The sequence below is a fragment of the Corvus cornix genome, chromosome Z (assembly GCF_000738735.6).
Source record: "Corvus cornix cornix isolate S_Up_H32 chromosome Z, ASM73873v5, whole genome shotgun sequence".
NCBI lineage: Eukaryota > Metazoa > Chordata > Aves > Passeriformes > Corvidae > Corvus > Corvus cornix.
The window spans coordinates 56,339,271-56,357,896 of NC_046357.1; the positions used below are offsets into that span (position 1 = coordinate 56,339,271).

General features: G+C 40.1%; 1 protein-coding gene across 4 annotated transcripts in view; it reads left to right on the forward strand.

Moving 5' to 3' along the window:
* The first annotated feature begins 16,160 nt into the window (after positions 1 to 16,160).
* PIP5K1B (phosphatidylinositol-4-phosphate 5-kinase type 1 beta) overlaps positions 16,161 to 18,626 on the forward strand; it is a 94,000-nt gene continuing 91,534 nt past the window's right edge. For all 4 annotated transcript variants that reach the window (XM_039566892.1, XM_039566894.1, XM_039566896.1 and 1 more), the window contains exon 1: positions 16,161 to 16,386. The gene's annotated coding sequence lies outside the window, so the exon portion shown is untranslated. The remainder of the gene's footprint in view (positions 16,387 to 18,626) is intronic.

The following is an 18,626-nucleotide window of genomic DNA, read 5'->3' on the forward strand; positions in this document are numbered from 1 at the left end:
GTGATATTCAGTTCCCTACTCATTAATATTTGAAAATTGTGGGATTTATTGGAAAATGAGTTAAACAAAACTTTTCAGGAACACTATCTACTCTATGCCAATTACACCTGCAGAGCATATGGGAAATGTAATGTGGCATTGGCTACTTTGAATATTTTATCTGAGAGTGGAGAGGAGAGAAATATAAACTTTGAGTATCCCAAAGTTTCATAAATATTTTTGGTTTTCCCAAAACAGGTAGATTTCTCCAGGTACTCCCATGCACCTATGCAAAGAAGGGTTTAAAGGCCACCTCAATCAAATCACAGAATCACAGAATCAGCTAGGTTGGAAAAGAACTTGGAGATCATCAGGTCCAACCTATGAAATGTGTACTCTTTGTAGTCTTCTTACATGCAGCTTAATGACCCCACAAGAAGAAACAGAGAAGAAAAAACCTACAAGTTACAGCCCAGAGTTATTACCTTGGATACCAAAATACTGTGTTTTATAAGAGGTATCAATAAAATGATGATAATTTTAGCCTCTTTTCATCCCTTTCACATGCCTCTCCAAATTATGAACCTGAGGTTATGTGTTTTTCTCAATGTATAGCAGAGAAATTCCATTATGATTCAAAACTCATCAGTTTGAGATGAGTTTATTTTGTTTATACCGGTAAGCAGAAGAAAAAAGAAGTTTTTGATGTTCTGTCCTCTGATGCGAGATATAACCTCCCTTTACTTTACTGGGAGTGCCATGAGTTTATCAAACCGTAAAATCTGACCTTTGCCTTTCTGAAGAATCAATCTCAGAGTCCATTGTTTTGCCTTGTGTACATGCTCTCCCCTGGAGAGTCTGTATGATACTATAATATGACATTGTTTTATATATCTGAAAACAGGACTTAGGGTCACACACACATGACACTATGAACACCTGCCACTTAATAACAACCCATTGTTCATTTGGGAAAAAAACGGAAAAAAAAAATACATGAAACTATGGAAAAATATTTCCCACATCCTTCAAAGAGTTTAGCAAAAAACCAGGTATTTTAACTGGATTTGAATTTTGTCCAGGTTTTAAAAGGAGAGCAACTCCTTGAGTTGGGGATTCCCTTGCTGTTAAAATGCAGTTGGAATGAAACTGTCCCTGTATGAGGGAGGACATAGCATCAGTACTATTGCAATTATGGCTAATTATATAATCATACAGCTCTTACATGCAGACAAGTCTTATACTGAGTCAAAGTACAAGTTTATGTGTACAAGATGAGAGGGTTCAAGCCCTTAATCAGATTACTGGCAGCAATTATTCAAGCCTTCCTTATTCCTTTTCAATTTTTAAATTTATTTGCAACTCTAGCTACTGCGTTTGTCGTATGTGACGTCTAGGCATTCAGAAATAAAGGGTTTTTTTCATTTGTCATGTTAATTTGAACTTAAGAGTATCTGCCAAGTAGCAGAGATATGAAGAAGAGGGCTGAAATAGTCCCAGCTTCTCTGCAGTTAGGGAGTTATGGGATAGTTAATTACATTATGCTATCAACAGCAAGAACAACAGTACACTGTTTCTGCATTTTGTTTTCCCTATCCTACCCTTCTTTTTCCTTCTGTCTCCCAATCTTTTCTTCTACTTCCATTTTCACTTTTCCTACCGCTATTTTTTCTCTTATTTACCTAATCTCCCTTGTTAAATTCCCTTTTTTTAATAACACAGTTCTGTCTAATATTTACAGCCAGTACTATATAATGTGGGTTAATAAGGCAACAGGATAAAACTGAAACAAGACAGATGGCTACTTTCACTCTATTTTAAATAACTAGTTATGAAAAACTCTTCAATTTTCAAATTCTTTCTATAAGATAAAGAAGCAATTAAAAAAAATGTGTACAGAGTTTAAAATGTGCCTAAGGGAGTTGCTTTTCAAAGGATTTGCCATATGTTGAGTGCACTTTAGAAGTGTTCCAGGGGCCAGATTTCACATATGACTCACAGATAGGTGATGGGAGCATATGACAGAGAACAGGGCTTCTTAAGGAATAGATGGGTGGCCTGAGCTCACTTCTTTAGGCCGTTTAAAGGCATGAATGGCTACCTCAAGTCAGACAGTGAAGAAAGGATGTAGCCCATCTCTCTTCCCAAAAGACTTTTTAGGCAATTTGTGAAGATGAGGACTTGGGCAAAAGTAAACCTGTTAGGAGGGAGATTGATGAGGAGATTAGACAAAGAGCCTTTTTTAGTGGTTGGGACACTGCATGTGACCTCACTGCAAAGGTGATTTGTTCTTTACAAATTCCTTTAAAAAGTGACAGTGCATTTAGCCTGAAGAGAAACTGAAGTTCTGCAAGAACAGTTGCTGCAGCTAGTAAGTTCTTAACGTGTTTCCTGCTTCTGTGCTTTATCACTTCTGCACTGACAGAGCCAATATGGGGATGATGCTGTTTCTAACCTTTCTAACTATTCTTACATGACATTTGTGCACTCTGAGTGCTCACATAAAGGCTCTTCCTGAAAGTGACTACTGATGAATTATTTAGAAAGAACAATTGCAAGCATTATTCTGGTCCTTCAGTTGTGCAGCCTAAGCCTTATTAGCTGTTGTTTAATTAAAAATAATTTTGCACAGGCTAAAGACTATGGCACTGTTTGCATACACTCTCAGGATTTTCTCAGTGTTAAATCCATGTGTGCAAACTGCTTCATGTTTGTGTATATGGTCTCTCCTTACCCTGATTTTAAAAAGAGACTCTCCCCACATACACACATCCCTTTTCATGTGGAATTCTCTTGACCTCTTCCCTCTTAACACCAACGGCCAGAAATCCTGGAAATGAGGTCATGGGTTCAGCAATGGGATTTAATTTCTTTCTGGCCCAGTAGTTCAAAAGCATCCCTAAATAAGTAACAGCTTTTTATTACTATGTGACTGGATGCTAGTTGTGCTTATTCTGATTCTTCTTATTATGATGCTGAATGACAACTCCTAGTCCTTTGTTCAGTTTAAATGATCAATTCACTACTCAGAAGAATTAAATCCTCCAGGATGATACCTCTGTGGCAGGGGTATACGGGTACACAGTACTCTGACTACTTAGCATGTCATTTTTACCTGAATAAATAGAAAATTCTACTTCTGGCTGTGTAAAGCCAGTAGGTACATTTAGTTCCAGACATCAAATAATAACAATTTAGATTCACCATTTTTTTCTGAAATGTCATTGAATGGAAACTTGCTGAAGGATTAAACAGCAATCTTGTAAGTTTAGCTCTCAGTGTTATTTGATAACAAATATCATCACAGAAGAGGATTGGGGGATGGAGGAAAATGAATGTATAAATTAGAGTAATCAATGCTCTTATTTCTTCATTCAAGACTTTCAGCAGTGAAAAATAAAATAATAAAAAATTGTAATAAGGATATATGTTTGATTTTACATTTGAGTCTCTAGTTTGCCTTAAAGAGACAAAAAACCCCTTGGGCAACATACTCAGCTACTAACAAAAAAATCCAGATCAAAATTATCATAACTTATACTTGCTATATTTATATTATGGGTTTGGTATTTTCACAGAACTACATGTTCTTTTGGGTTTGATCCCACCAAAATAATTGAAGATTTTGCTATCAGTTTTAACAATGGAAGGATCAAATTCTTAGTGGCCTGAAAAATCCACCAGGAGAAAAATAAACTTTTCAATCCCTCCAGATCTTTATTTTTAAAAGTTATTTCTGTCTTGCAGTAAATGCTGTTGCACATAAGATTGCTCCAGTCATAATCCCTTAGACATCTGCTAAAAAACTTGAAACACACTGATTTTATTGAGCCAGACTCTCAATGAATTTGTCAGTATGCCAAATGGGAGCTGTCACCAAAAGCATTCTACCCACCAAACTGCTGACTCAAATGTGTCAGATTGCACTGTGGGTATGATAAAATAATGTTTTCATTTAACATGGTGATGCAATTCAAACATGGTTTGAAAAAGGGGATTTTACAAATTATTATAGTAATTTCACAGTGATTGTGAAAATAAAATCACAGAATGGGTCAGGTTGGAAGGAACCACAGGGGGTCATCTGGTCCAACCTCCCTGCTCAAGCAGGCTCATCCCAGAGCACATGGCACAGGATTGTGTCCAGGCAGTTCTTGAAGTTCTCCCAGTGAGGGAGGCTCTACAACCTCTCTGTTCCAGTGCTTGGTCAGCTGCACAGTAAAGAATTTCCTCCTCATGTTCAGGTGGAACTTCCTGTGCATCAGTTTGTGCCCGTGACCTTTCGTGCTATTGCTCGGCACCACCGAGCAGAGCCTGGATCCATCCACTGACACCCTCCTTTCAGACAATCACAGACACTCATGAGGTCCCCTCTCAGCCATCTCTGCTCAAAGCTGAACAGGCCCAGCTCCCACAGCCTTTTCTCCTAAGAGAGATGCTCCAGCCCCTTCATCATCTTTGTCACTCTCCACTGGACCTGCTCCAGCAGGTCTGTGTCCCTCTGGTCCTGAGGAGCCCAGAACTGGACTCAGCACTGCAGATGTGCCTCACCAGGGCTGAGTACAGGGGCAGCATCACCTCCCTCCACCTGCTGGCAGTGCTCTTCCTAATGCACCCCAGGACACCACTGGCCTTCTTGGCCACCAGGACACACTGCTGGCTCATGGACAGCTTGCTGCCCAACAAAAACTAATAAAGAGGTCAAGGAAACAATCCAAAGCACTTAAGATGCTGCTTACTTCAGCAATTACTTTTGATACGCAAAATGATCATAAAGAAAAAAGGTTGTACCAACATTCTGATCCTGAGTATTTTTTTAATCTTCAGTTGAGTGTTTACAGTAAAATTTTATTGACTTCCTGTGCTAATGGACTATCATTTAATTTACTTACACCAAGGAATGACTAGACTTCATCAAACAAACTTCCTAAACATGGCTGGGGTTTTTTTTTCCGGGGCGGGGGGGGGAAATACTAACAAGTTTAATATTTACTACCTAGATTCACAGTGGGAGAAATTGCATGATAACAGATAGTTTATATAGCTTATTTTTGACCTTTTCATTTTATAGGAATGAGTATCAGCTTATTGACTGCCAAACATGAAACCATCATAGCAACATGGGCATATACCTTAAGAAACATAAATTTTAATGACAATTTGACATAATCTGAAAATATCTCCTAAGAAACTGATGGTCTGAAATACACTGCAGCAAATTTGTAGATGACAAATAAGACTAGATTCCTGTTGCCTTTGGAACTACAGAACTGAGAGGAAAATGTGTCATCCCATCTCTGAAAAAACCAAACAAACCAGACTTAGTGTTTAAATGGTTAGCAATTTCAGGGGAAGTAAATTTGGAATTTCTGTCTATAGGAGAACTGATCTGAAAGAGGTGAACTAACTTACAACTTCAGAACATCCCCCCCATCAACACCACATCCTGTTTTTCATTGCCTAGCAAGTATCTTTCAGCTAACAAACTGATAATCACTTACAGACTTAAAGAGTTCATTTAAAGTCATCAGTTCTTCTAGGGATTTCACCTGGGACAGTTGGATATGCAAATTATTAATTAGAACACCACAAGAGGAACACATCTGTTGTTAGGTATGTTAGCTGCTACTGCTCTATCTAATGTTTCTCATTATTAGAAGGTTAAACACCTCAAAAGTTCTCTACAGATCTGGGGACATGATCAACAATGCTGATGAATCAAACCTAAGGTTAAGTACATCCCAGAAGTTTAAATGATCAGTTTGGATTCATTGTCCTGTTTTCATGAACACCAAATCAGAGGAAGATGATGACCTACAACCCAAACAAATAAACAAACAATTTTGAGATCTTTTTATACACACACACATATATATGATACTACAGATTCAGCAATCCTATGTATGGAAAGCTGCACAGTGTTGAGCTTTGGGTTGTGTTTCACTGCAGGGTCTCCTTGTGTCTGGGAAAAACAGGCATGCTGCATCACTGCTACTTGACTTTGCAGCTGACCAAGCAAGGAAGTTCTCTTTTTGCATGAATTCATATTTTACACAGTGCCAAGCATTTAGCAGCAGAAATTTTTAGACAGGTTTTGTAGATCTTTTCTTAAGTGGAAGCTGACAAACCCTTTTCAATAGTGAAAGTAATATGCATTTGGGCTTCTGCTTATTTATATCACTTTGAGAGAGAAAGTGAAATGCTGACAGGAACTGTTTCCAAGTACAAAGTTCAAAGAAGAGAGTCACCATGAAGAGGTCCTTGGATATTTCCCACTTAGTCATTGATCACTGCTCCACCCACATAGTCAACATGGTTTATTAAGTGAAATAAATAAACTTGCACAGCTTTAACCTAACAGAGAACTGAATATTTTGCAGAAGAAAAGTGGAACAGGTTGACCAGAGAGGTTGTGGAGTCTCCTGCAGTGGAGATATTCCAGAACTGCCTGGACACAATCCTGTGCCATGTGCTCTAGGATGACCCTGCTTGAGCAGGGAAGTCAGACCAGCCATCTCCCTGTGGTCCCTTCCAACATGACCCATTCTGTGGCTCTGTGGAAAGGCAAAAGGTACATGAATCCATAACATTTAACTTTGAGAGACTATTTCTACAAGTCAAAACAAAACCTGAAATACCTTGTAACTGTTTACCATTAAAAACAGCACTCAAGGAAAACTTTGGAGAATACCAGAATCAGCTGAAAAATTAATGAGCATTAAGAATAGAAAAAGAATCAAAACGTAAATAATTGCAAAACCTGAAATATTTATGATAAGTACGGAAAAAACCCAGTGATATAAGTTTTTAAAGGTTTTATGTACATCTTCTGAAGTATTTCAATACTGATAATGAATTCTTCAGTATTCTGTATGTGGGAGTGGTAGTGTGGTTTTAGTTTTTAAAGACTTTTCTTCTGTTTGCAACAATTACAAAGATTAATCCATTTTCTATTTCATAAAAGCACTTACAGTTTAAGAGAGAAACTTTCAGAGTCTACTGGCACATATGATGAAAAGCCCAATACTATCTCAAACTCACTCAACACAGGTAATATATTCAAGATTTTGGTTATTTATCAAAGAAAGTGAGACAGCTATGAGACCTGTACTTACATATAATCTAGAATTCAAGTGTCCTTCTCCCCATGCTTATGCACTATAGGAATCTGAATTTACCCCACCAAAAAAAGTATTTTTGGAACTAGTCATGTAGAAAAGCTCTTTTGTGAATTCAGGCTTTAGCAAAGTAGTAGCAGCTCAGGAGCAAAATTTGGATTGATATTGATTATGCAGCATTACTATAGTTAATAATATTGGCTGTTTTATCATAATGACAATCATATTCGTCCTAAACGATCATAAATATTGTATGATGTATTCCTGCAGTCCCATGCCTGGGGCTAGTGCCTATTTCTCTGAGAAGTCCACAGCGAGTTAGGGGGGCTGTATAAACAAATGGGAAATCAACCTTCTAGATGACTGAAAGTCATCATATGTTAGTACAAAGCAGAAAATGGCCCTTTCTTTGCTAACAGAACTCAATGACAGTTAGTCACTTTGTTAGAAAAGAGTTTCTGCAGTAAAAATAACCTGGCTCTGAGGTATGCATGGATACCTTAATTCTCATTTGGCTGAGAATTTACACGTACTTACAGGATATACTGATTTGGAAGGTGAAAATGTTAGCAAAAAGACATTACCTACTATAACTAAGCCAGTAGCAAGTGAGAACGCACTATTATTTTAGTTCTGTCTAGCTGAAGAAAGTCTAACACCTTGAACATACCTACTGGTCAAAGAAACAGGAGTTTTGTTCCTTACAGATTTCTTAAAAATCTTTTGTCTCTTGCTGTCTTGGTTGCTCTTTTCTCGTGATGGTATAATTCACTCCGAATGAAGACAGGTTTTCTTTAAATGTATGAAGAACTCAAATGAAGTTTGGAAAGTAAGAGCACTAAGAATGTGAGCCTAGAGTAATTTTTTTTCAATAAATGGAGCAGGTTTCTTAATAGCCAGGTGATTTTAGGTGAAGGGCATCCAATTTTTAGACATGCAGACCTATTCACTATTAATTTTTCCTAGCCACTTCTTCAAATTCATCTTCAATTTTATGCTACAGAGAGATGAATTGCAGTCATGACTGTAAAAGAAACAAGATTTGAACCTTTATCTGCATTTCAATATTTCTTTTCTCTAAAAGTTGTTCATAAATAACATCTGAATACCAAGAAACAGTGATAACACAGAAAAGCTCAGCAGAACTGTTCAGTCAAAAATGATACCATTATCTACAGCAAAACAAATGGGCTAAAGATAAAAAATTCTTCTGACAAAATCTAAACATAATCTAACATTCTAACATAATCATATTCCAGTGTTTCCAGGAGACATCCCAATCAGAAATATGATAAAAGCTAGCAATTATGTCATGTGAGCAAATCAGGAACATATATTCAAAATTTTATCCTTAGTTCTTTGAAGACTTTTGTATAGAGACCCATTTTCAGCATCTTTGCCCCATTACCTTTGACAGTCTTCTGTTCAGACATCAAGTTCTGAATGCACAGAGATCACCAAGTAATAGAACAGTAGCAAAAACTTTTGAAGCATCATTATAGTTGTCTCAGTTATTAAAGGTTTTCCAGATATACAGTTTCAATAGATGGAGTCAAAAGAAGATTCAGACACTCTGAAACAAATTCTCCTGAATATGCTGGATTTTAGTCAGACAAAGAAAAGGAATTCTGAACTCTTACAAATTTGTTTCGTGTCCCTCTGGTTTTGTTTGTTCTGCTATCGTTATTATTATTTTCTTTCTTTTGTGACTGGAAACAATTACTAACACATTTTACTAACAGAAGCAGTAGCTTGTTAACTACAGAACATTTGCTTGATTGCTCACAAAGCCTAATGCAGCATCTCATGCAGTGTTAGCAAGTACAGTATGCCTAATTATCATGATTTACAGAGAGCACTGGAAGACACTGCATTTGGAGCCCTACCTGTGTAGGATCACCCTTTCTCTGGCCAGTTAAGTCGTCTCTGTGACTCTATTGTATCTGGTACCTGAGTTCCCTTCAGGGTATTTGCACAGCACTGTGCTGTGCCACAGAGACAGGAGGTAACCTTAGCACAGGAATACAATGTACCTACCTCTCCAATATGATATAACAATAGAAAGAGAAATACACTGCAACCCTGTTTCTGTGCAGTTATAAAGGAATGTGTCTGGAAGAAAAAATCCATGTGGGCTTGGTCTCTACCTCTATCCAGAAGAGGATATGTCTCATGATATAGAACTTCTGTTTAGCTAGGGAATAAAGCAATATTTTCTAGTCCTGGTACTAACTGATAGAGACCCACACTTTGAAAATATTTCTGAAATAATTCAATAGAACTTGCATGTAATTGCAAAAGAAATTTTGTGTTCTGAAATAGTAAGAGATCTTACTGGTCCCTGAGCAATCCACTTCTGAATACTCTTAGAAATGGAATCTTCTTCTCCTCTGCTATATATGTGAGTACAGCTTTACACCCATGTACACCTCAAGAGCAGGATTTTATCAGTAAGATGTTACCAACACCTATTGAAAACGCACTGCATCTCATGGTTAAGTTCTCTGACATGAATCCTGAGTACACTTTTATTATGGTATCCTGCAGTGGTAGGTAGGAGAGAAGAGATCCAACAGGCAGGAATTGTGCAGCAGGATTGATCTATTTAATTATTCTACAAACTCCTTTATAGACTTTTTTTCTTCATAGTCTAATTGGTCAAAGGATCAGCCACCCCTTGGGGGTGATTGGCTAAAATCCTAAAACATCCATTGTCAAAATATTTTTCTACTGTACCATGAACAAAGCTCTGCAAGGTCGCAGGTGTTCATAGTCTGTAGAACTCTGCTAATACCTTCTGTGAGAGAGAAAAGTATCCCACGGGACTGGAAAGAAGCAAGAGAAATTCTTGCTAGCTGTATTTTTTTATCTACACACTTTAATCTAAGGATAAAATACTCTTTAAATAGAAAAACATGAAGTAGCCCTGAGAGAGTAGAAGCAAGTAATTCAGTATCAGAGGGGGCAGAATCCCAAGCATGGGAGAAAGTATCTCTCTACATGGAAGATGTTGCAGTGGCATTAGATTTCCCTGAAAGACAGTCTTGCTCTGCTAGGTGGTAAACTGGGAGTTTTATATTTTATTTTCGGAGAAACTTGAAGCATGCACTCAGACCAAAGTGTACTTCAATTCAGTGTCTCAAAGAGAAAACACAGCTTTGAGAAGGAGAAAGCCACAAAAACCAGACAAAGTCTTCAGGGTGCATGCTACAGGCCAATACCTGTTTTTATTTGTTTGTTTGTGTTGTGTCATTGTACCTTTTGTAGAACTTAAAGATGCAAACATATACTCTAAATTTCATTTTCCAGATTACTTTGGATATGAAGTAGAATTCTTATACTCCAAATAACACAACTTATTCTGAATTAATGACTGTATAATTAGTGAACATGTAAAATCTTTATAAATGCAATCTCACTTTAAATCTGATGTTTTTTAAAAAGGTGAGTTCATATCATCCTTCTATCTAAAATGATGTTTCTACAGTCATTACACTGTTATTTTAAAGAGTATGGAACTAGAAGACTAGTCAATAAAACATTCAGAAACATTTACTCTAACATTTTACTTATTTCTTCCCCTTCTCTGAACCAGATTGCATCTATATCTGCTAAGCAATAAAATTAGCAGGAAAGGAAAGACTGGTTTAGAATTTCTCCATTACTGTTATTCCATGGGAATTCCTAGAGATTAGATCACTTCAGGTGCATGCCCTAAACTAGGAAACAGAATCAATGTAATCTAGTTTTTGACAGCTAGAAGAGTTCAACACTGCTCAGTTTTCAAGTGAAAATGTGCCAAAATGCAACCAATTAACTGCCAGAACTTTGCATACTTTCTGTTTGGCAGTGCTGGAATTTTAACTCATCCAGATGCTTCTCTCTCTTTCACCTTCTGAAAGTTTTTAAAACGTCTTTTGTCTTACATAGAATTTCCTTTGTGGGCCTGTCTTAGATGATGTAATTTTCTTCAAGAAAACAGGAAATAATGGCAACACTCACACTGGAAGTCCTGTCTGCAAGCTGTTAGCTTGCTTTGCAGCCTCACAGTTAAAAGAACAATTGGAAAAATACAGCTGATTGCAGAACTGTTCATTAAGTAGCAAAAATGCGGGGATATGCAGGTGGCTAAAATGATGGAGTCATGGGTGAGGAATCCAGAAATACTGAATCCATTTGTAATCTTAGCTGGACTGAAAGCTGAAGAAGGTGGTTCAGAGAGGAAGAAGTTTCCCATCCTGCATGGGTTTCAGAAAAGCACACCTGTTCTGTTTAGAATAATAATGTCAGCAGTACAAGGATGATAATTTTGTTCAAAAGGAAGAGAACAGGATGATAGACTTGTCAGCTTGTAGACAAAGATTGTCTAAATGACTGTGGCCCACGAGTATGAAGAGCTTCTAGAGCAAAACTGAGTGCCTAGTTCTGCTCAGTTATCTACATTGCTTGTGGAGTAAAAAAAAAGTAAATTAAAAAGAAAAGGGGGAGAGGGTAGGACGACAAAAGCAATCAGATCTTAGATACCAAAGATTCATGATCATCTGAAAGCAGTCATCAGAAATCCAGGTAATCCAAATCAAATAAGCTGCATTTTCTTAAATCATTCAGGCCTTTTTAAGGCCTTGTGTCCTGCCTTTGTTTTCAGCAAACAAAAAAACTCAGGCTTAGTGTTGACATTCTGATATAACATAGCTCGCAACTCCTTGATAGTATGTAAAAATATAAATCTGTAATTACTAGACAGAAAGGAGAAAATGTCCTTGGATATTAAGACAAATATAAGAAACCAATAAATTTTAATTCCCTGTAAAATGTATCCTTAATGAGCATGCTCAATATTATTTTAATATATATCCTTTTATTATTTTCATAAGCTGATCAAATCAGTAGATGTGGAAAACAGTCTGGTTCTGGTTTTTAATATAATCTTCCTTGCTCATGGTGAGAGAGGAGCATAGTAAAGAAAATTGCTTATTTTAATTAAGAGAAGAAATAGAACTCTTCATAGTTCCATACATTTATAGGGAAAAAAATTCTCTCCAAATTCACATTGTCTGTCTTGAAACAGCACATTAAGTTTTACCTCCTGCATAAGTCATATTCTGGAGAGAGGCTTTTGATGCAAAAGGTTTCATTACCCATTGCTACTCAGAAGACTCTAACTGGCAACTCTTACTGCATTTGAAAATTTCTAGAAATCCTTTCTGATTTTTTTTTTCTTTTAAGGCTGAAGAAAGTAGATCTTCCTATGTGTAACTTTCCAACTTTCCTTCAAAAATTGGTCCATGCTTACCAGATATGTAAAACCAAAGGAAAGTGAAAACAAAATTACTAATGTGGGCCTAAAATATTATCTGTGCATATGCTGGACTCTGTACTCTGAAATTCCACACTTAGTAGCTCAGACGTGCACTGGTTCATGGATTTTAAGACAAAAAAATTACTTGGATTATCTCATCTCACTCCTCTGGTAGAGATAACTAGAACTCTAGTATCCTGCAGTGACTGAGCACTCTGTACTGCCATCCTTATGCAAAAGTTTTGACAAAGTGAAGACACAAGAAAAATGTTAAATATTCTGCATTGGCAAAATGATCCAGCTGCAACTACTGATGGTTTCATCAAAATTCATCCCAGGGCTGTGCACCACTGGCTCTCCTGGCAGCATAAATTTGTTCTGACTTAGGCATGACATACAATTACACATCTTCCCACACTATCAAGAATGTAAGATGTGCGGGTAAAAAAGGTAAAAATCTCATCAGCATAAAGCTAATTCCCATAAATTGTCTGAAAGGGTCTCAACCAAGAAAAGGTATTTATACCAGATCATCACTCTGCCACAGCATTTTTGATCTGGAATTATGAGTCTTAAAACAGACTTCAGTGTATTGTCAATACATGTCTTCAGTCACCCATTTATAAAAGTAAATAATAGTACTTCTCCCATCTCAGATACTTTGTGGAATAAAAACATTGCTACAGGATGTCATAAATGTCCTCTCTAAACATCATCATCTACCCCATCAAACAGTGATTATACAAAGAAGAAAAATACATTCGACTACTCCCAAAGCTCCAGAATTTCTGCAGTTACCTCACTAGCTCTTATGGTATAAGCAGCAAAACATGGAACTTGGCATGGAATTTTGGCTGGGGAAGGGTTACTGTTCTTTACAGTAGCTAGATTTGTGCTGGGAACAAGTGTTAATAAATGGGGGATGCTTTTGTTACTGCTGAGCAGTGTTTAGATGGCATCAAGGCCTTACTTGCTCCTCAAGGGACCCCACCAACAAGGTGCACAAGAAGTTGGAGGGGACACAGTTGGGACCACGGACCCAAGGGATTCGATATACCATGGTGTCATGCTTGGCATATAAAGCTGGGGGAAGAAGGAGGAAGGACCTGGCATATTGAGTGTGATGGTGTTTGTCCTCCCAAGTCAATGTTACACCTGATGGAGCCCTGTTTTTCTGGGATGGCTTAACACTTGCCCGCCCATGGGAAACGAGTGAATTTCTTGCCTTGCTTTGCTTGTGTGCACAGCTTTTGCTTTACCTATTAAGCTGTCCTTATCTCAGCTCATGAATTTTCTTACTTTTATTTTTCCGGTTCTGTCCCCCTTCCCACTCCAAGGGGGAGTGACTGAGTGGCTGTGTGGCGCTTGGTTGCCAGCTGGAGATAAATCATGACAAGGACAATCTACCAAAATTATAATTGAAGAAAATTAGATTGTAACTAGAAATCTAACATCACAACTAGAGGCAACTTGTGTCCTAGCTGTCTGGTTTTCATATACCTGCATGTAGCTGGAAGACCCCAGAGAGCTATGAGTAGACCCTGGCAGTGTGAGGAGAAAAACATGGTAATTGAGATTCATAACTTTTCATTCCTTGAGAGTTTACTTACATCATATAGCACTGTGACAGAGTATATGCAAGAGTGCAATAAAAGCATTCAGGTATCAGTTTGGTTCAGCACAAAGAAGAAAGAAGACACTTTTTTTTTGCTTTAGGATGCTTTATTGAAAGTAGAGTAGTCAGGAGTTCTGCCCACTCTTGGGACAGAGCCTGGGACTTGGTATTGCCTGTTCATCACATATAACCAAAGTTATATGTGATGACAATAACAAACCAACCGCTATCTGCAGTTCTTAAAACTTCCTTTGTAATAGCTCTGTAAGACAGTTTAGTCTTGCCCATTGAGGTGAAATATGACATGAAGCAATTCACTTTAAAAATCTGAAAGGAAATTTTGAGAAGAACAGATAGTATTAGATTATTCTCATCTTTCATTTTTCTATCTCGAAAATACTCATATAACCAGAAGCTAGTTAAAGCTGCAGATTTTGAATACATTAAAAAAATGCCATCCACTCTAAAGATTCAGAGCTGAGCCAGATGGCACATCTGACTGCAGTGTATATGAGCCACTGTACTCCTACTGCTGTGAAAAGCAGAAACTGAAGCATCAGTGGATGAAGCTAGTTTACCAGGAATCTCTCTTGCAGCTCTGACCTAGGGCAGCCACTGTCTTTAAGTGGTGTGACTATTGCACATAGGTTTGAGTAAACATGTGACAATGTTGTTTTATAAATACCATGGAGGATAAAAAAGAGTCAAGTAAGGACCTTGAACAAAACAGAAGAGAAATGGAACCAGAACATTGAAAAGCTATGTTATTTCTTCTCTTTAACACATGCAGGCATACAATAGTTCCTTCTGCACTTGGAATTCAATGTGCATGAGTCAGCCTGTCCAATATCAGCAATTACAGCTATAAATGCAGAGCTATTATGCACGCACGTTGTGTAGCTTGGGAGTAGTCTGTTCTACCAGGAACAAAAAGGTCTTGAGCAGCTGCTTAGGGTTCTTAACCATTCTCAAGCAGCAAACAGGCAGTCAACTGTGCAGCCTTGCTTCACACAGCAGGGATACAGCCACAGCAATCTGCTCCCTGAGAAGAGCCCAGGGCCCTGTAGGAGAGATATTCTCTTGCGTGCAGCAGTGTTGCAGATGAAGTCCCAGCAACCTCCCATTTTCTTCAGAAGGAAATCTTTGCACATTTGTTTTCACAGCTTCCTTTCCACATTCATTTACACTGATTTATAGCCTTCCTCACTGTCCTCCTTCTCAATTCTTCCCCCTAAATTTTTCCCTGAGGCCTGAAAAACTTAAACATGGAAAGTACGTGTTGGGGGAATTAACAACCTGGATTTTTTGCCTTCTCAGCATGGATGGGAATGACTAGGTGAACGCTGCCAGTGGCTATTCTCGTGTGGTCCTGCCCAGGGTGCACATGTCTGCTGGTGGCCAGCCCTAAAGTAGTTTTATGTGAGAAACAGAACTCGGAGCTCATATGTGATGAATGAAGAGAAACAAAATGAGAGGCAAGGAAGGTGACCCTCTGGTCCAGGCCAATAGGCTCAGCCCTGCACAGGGACTGAGAACAGGGGCTAAGACAGGCTGAGAAATTTGGAGCTGTTCAGCCTGCAGAAGAGAAGGGTTGCATGGAGATCTCATAGCAACCTTCCAGTATCTGAAGGGGGTCTACAGGGAAGCCGGAGAAGAACTGTCTGTCGGGAAGACAAAGAGCAGTGATAAGAGAAAGAGTAATGGGTACAAACTGAAAGAGAGGAAATTTAGTTAGGAAGAAATTTCTCGGTGTGAGCAGCGGAGCCAGAGCCCCTCCGTCACAAACGGGTCAACAGGCGCCGTCACTCTTCCATGCACCACCACGGTGTCGCACATCAGAGCGGCACGCAGCCCTCCACGGCCTCTCGCAGTCGCGTCTCCTGCAGGCTCGGGACCACCAAGCCGAGCCGCTCAGCCGGCCGGGGCCGCGAACAAGCTCCCAGAGCGCCCTCATCCGCAGGGCGAGGGGAAGCGGCGGAGGGGCGTGAGGGGCCGCGGGGACAGGCGGGAGGGCTCGCCCGACGCCCCCCGAGCAGTCCCGCCGCCTCGCCCCCGGGACGGGAGGGAGGGAGGGAGGGAGGAGCCGCTGGCGGGAGGAGCCGTCCCGCGCACCGCCTCCCGCCGTCATTTGCCGGGGAGGTGAGGGAGTGCGGCAGTGCCGGCCGGGAGCGCCGGGGGCGGCAGCTCGGTTCCCCGCTCCGCTTTCGGGGTGCTCGGCGGGGCGCCGGCGGCGAGAGGACGCCCCGCAGGAGCGGTCCTGGTCCCGGTCGCGGTCCGGCCGCGGGCAGCGTGGAGCCTGCCCTGCCCCGCCGTGTGTCCCTTCCCGCGGCGCGGGCGGGCGCGGCGTGCCCGGGGACTGCGGCGAGGGCTCTCCGGTTTGTCTGATTCTGGGTTTAGGGCTCTTCACTTCGACCGCGGGAGAAGGGCTGTGGGGGAAGGCGGGCGGCGCAGGGCGGAGGCCGGCGGGGTCCCCGAGCTGGGCTGGGTCAAGCGCTGAGCCGCGCCGGGAGCGGGGGGTGCCTGTCCCCGCTGGGAGCCCCGCCGGCACCCGAGGCCTGAAGGACTGGCGGAAAACGTGTCTCGTTCCTGTGCTATGTGCATGTGTGTGTCTGTGTCTGTCTTTCTGTCTGTATATCTTCGTTTCGGGAGGGGGGAGATTTTTCTGTCAACTTTCACGGACTTTTAAGTCTCTTAGTTGTGGGATCGCAGCATTTTAAGGAAAAAGAGCATCCAACAACATGTGGGGGAATGGTGGGAGGTAGATTCCTGCATGCCTGAGGCGCTGGCTATTCCGGGATTGAACTCTGCTGCGGCTGAACGGGCTTTTCCAGGTGCGCGCAGCCCATCCCTATGGAGGTCCGGCTGGGCGCTGCAGGGAGAGCGGGGCTGCACTGAGACATTTCTGCCCAAGACGCTGATTTTGCCGAATAGAGTCAGACAGCAGGAAAGTCTTTAAATAGTAAACTTATCTGTTAGTAAGTACCATAACTTCGGTGAAGTAGCAATCTTTCCAATACCTGCTTAGGTGATAAGAGGTTTCTGGATTATCCTCTGCCCCCGCCTTTTCTCTTTATTGCTGCCTCTTAAAAGCTAAGCTATGGTACATGCTGTTGCGTTAGGAAAACTTGGTGTTGATGTTGTTATCTCTCCCTAAGGAAATGTAAATACACTTGTTTCGTGTTGCTTCTGAAAGGATATTGCTTAAAGTGAAGAAACAGAGGGTTTGTTCCTTCCGTTTCGTTAGATAGTGGTGTATTTATGCAGATGGTTTGGCACTAACATTTGGAGAATGTAAGGTGGGGGGGCTTAGATCAAAGTTAAACCCACAGAAATTCTTCTTAAAATGAACCTAACATAAGGAGCATTGGTGGTTTTGAAATTTGTGAATGTATAGTGTAGCACCCACTGGGCTTTTTTATGTAGCAATGTAAATTTATAGGATGTTTCTCTCATGGTTTATTACGGTGGAGATGTTTGTAATGAGGTTCATTAAATTGTGTCTCAAAATTCTTCCATCTTCAAAGCAGAGAGTGCTTGTTCTGATGAATGCCTAACATAGTTGTTACTCCGACTCTTCCAGAACATAAATAATACTTAATTTGTCACATCTCTTTCTCCACCCAAATATTTTTTCCTATCCCTAATCTGTTGGGTTTTTTCCTTATAGCCATTTCAAAACTGATTCAGAAAAACCAAAATTGAACATAATTATTCAAATGTCTTTTGCTCCTAGAGATCAGTGTCTAATAATTAATTTATTGGGAGAAAATGAAGCAGGATTGTAAAAATGTTCCTCTTAATTATTTTTATTTTACTGTATTACATCTCTTTCATGCATTCTTCCCTTCCCACAATTAGATAAAACAGGGAGGTGAAAATCATATTCTAAGTCTAGGAATTGATCCTTAAACCATTAGAAGCAGCAGGAAGTTTCCTTCTCCAAGTTCACTGGGTGCTAGTTAGAGGCTGTCTTTAGTTATGTATTTGAATGTTCTTGATATTGGGAGAATTGAAACACGTGCCTAAGCATTTGCTCACGTTTTACTATAATAGGGTGTGTTTGTGGAATGGTGTTCTCTCCTTCTTATCTAGCCCGTAGGGAGCTAAAGAGTTTCTTTTTCACTTTTGACACCAGCAGAATGGGCTAGAAACTAGAAAAGCTACTTTCTCTGTGGTCATGTAATGTGCTCCATGTACTGTTGAAAATATGCTTACTGATTCTTCCAGTCTTGAACCTACTGTGCCTAATCTGTGTGTTTATGTTCTGTGTAACCAAGGTGCATTAGGTGTGTTGGTATTCTTGGCTACTTTAGAGTAGAAACTGGCAGCAACCTTTCCTTGGGCAGCTGGTTGTAAGGCACTGACTCCTGCTTTCCCCCCAGCTCACATTTGGTTTTAAGGATAGATAAGAGCTGGCACAGCTTCCGTGCACTTTTCAGCACCCTGCACAGTGGAGTGCTGTGCTGGCGATTGCTGAGAGCTTGCCTTAAGATTTGTCTTATGCAGTGATTGAAGAATGTATACTTGTTGATGTTGCAGTGCCATTGCTTTGGTTACTTGATCACCTCCTATGAGAAGGTGACCTGCTCAGTGGATGAGTGAAAGGCTGTGGGTG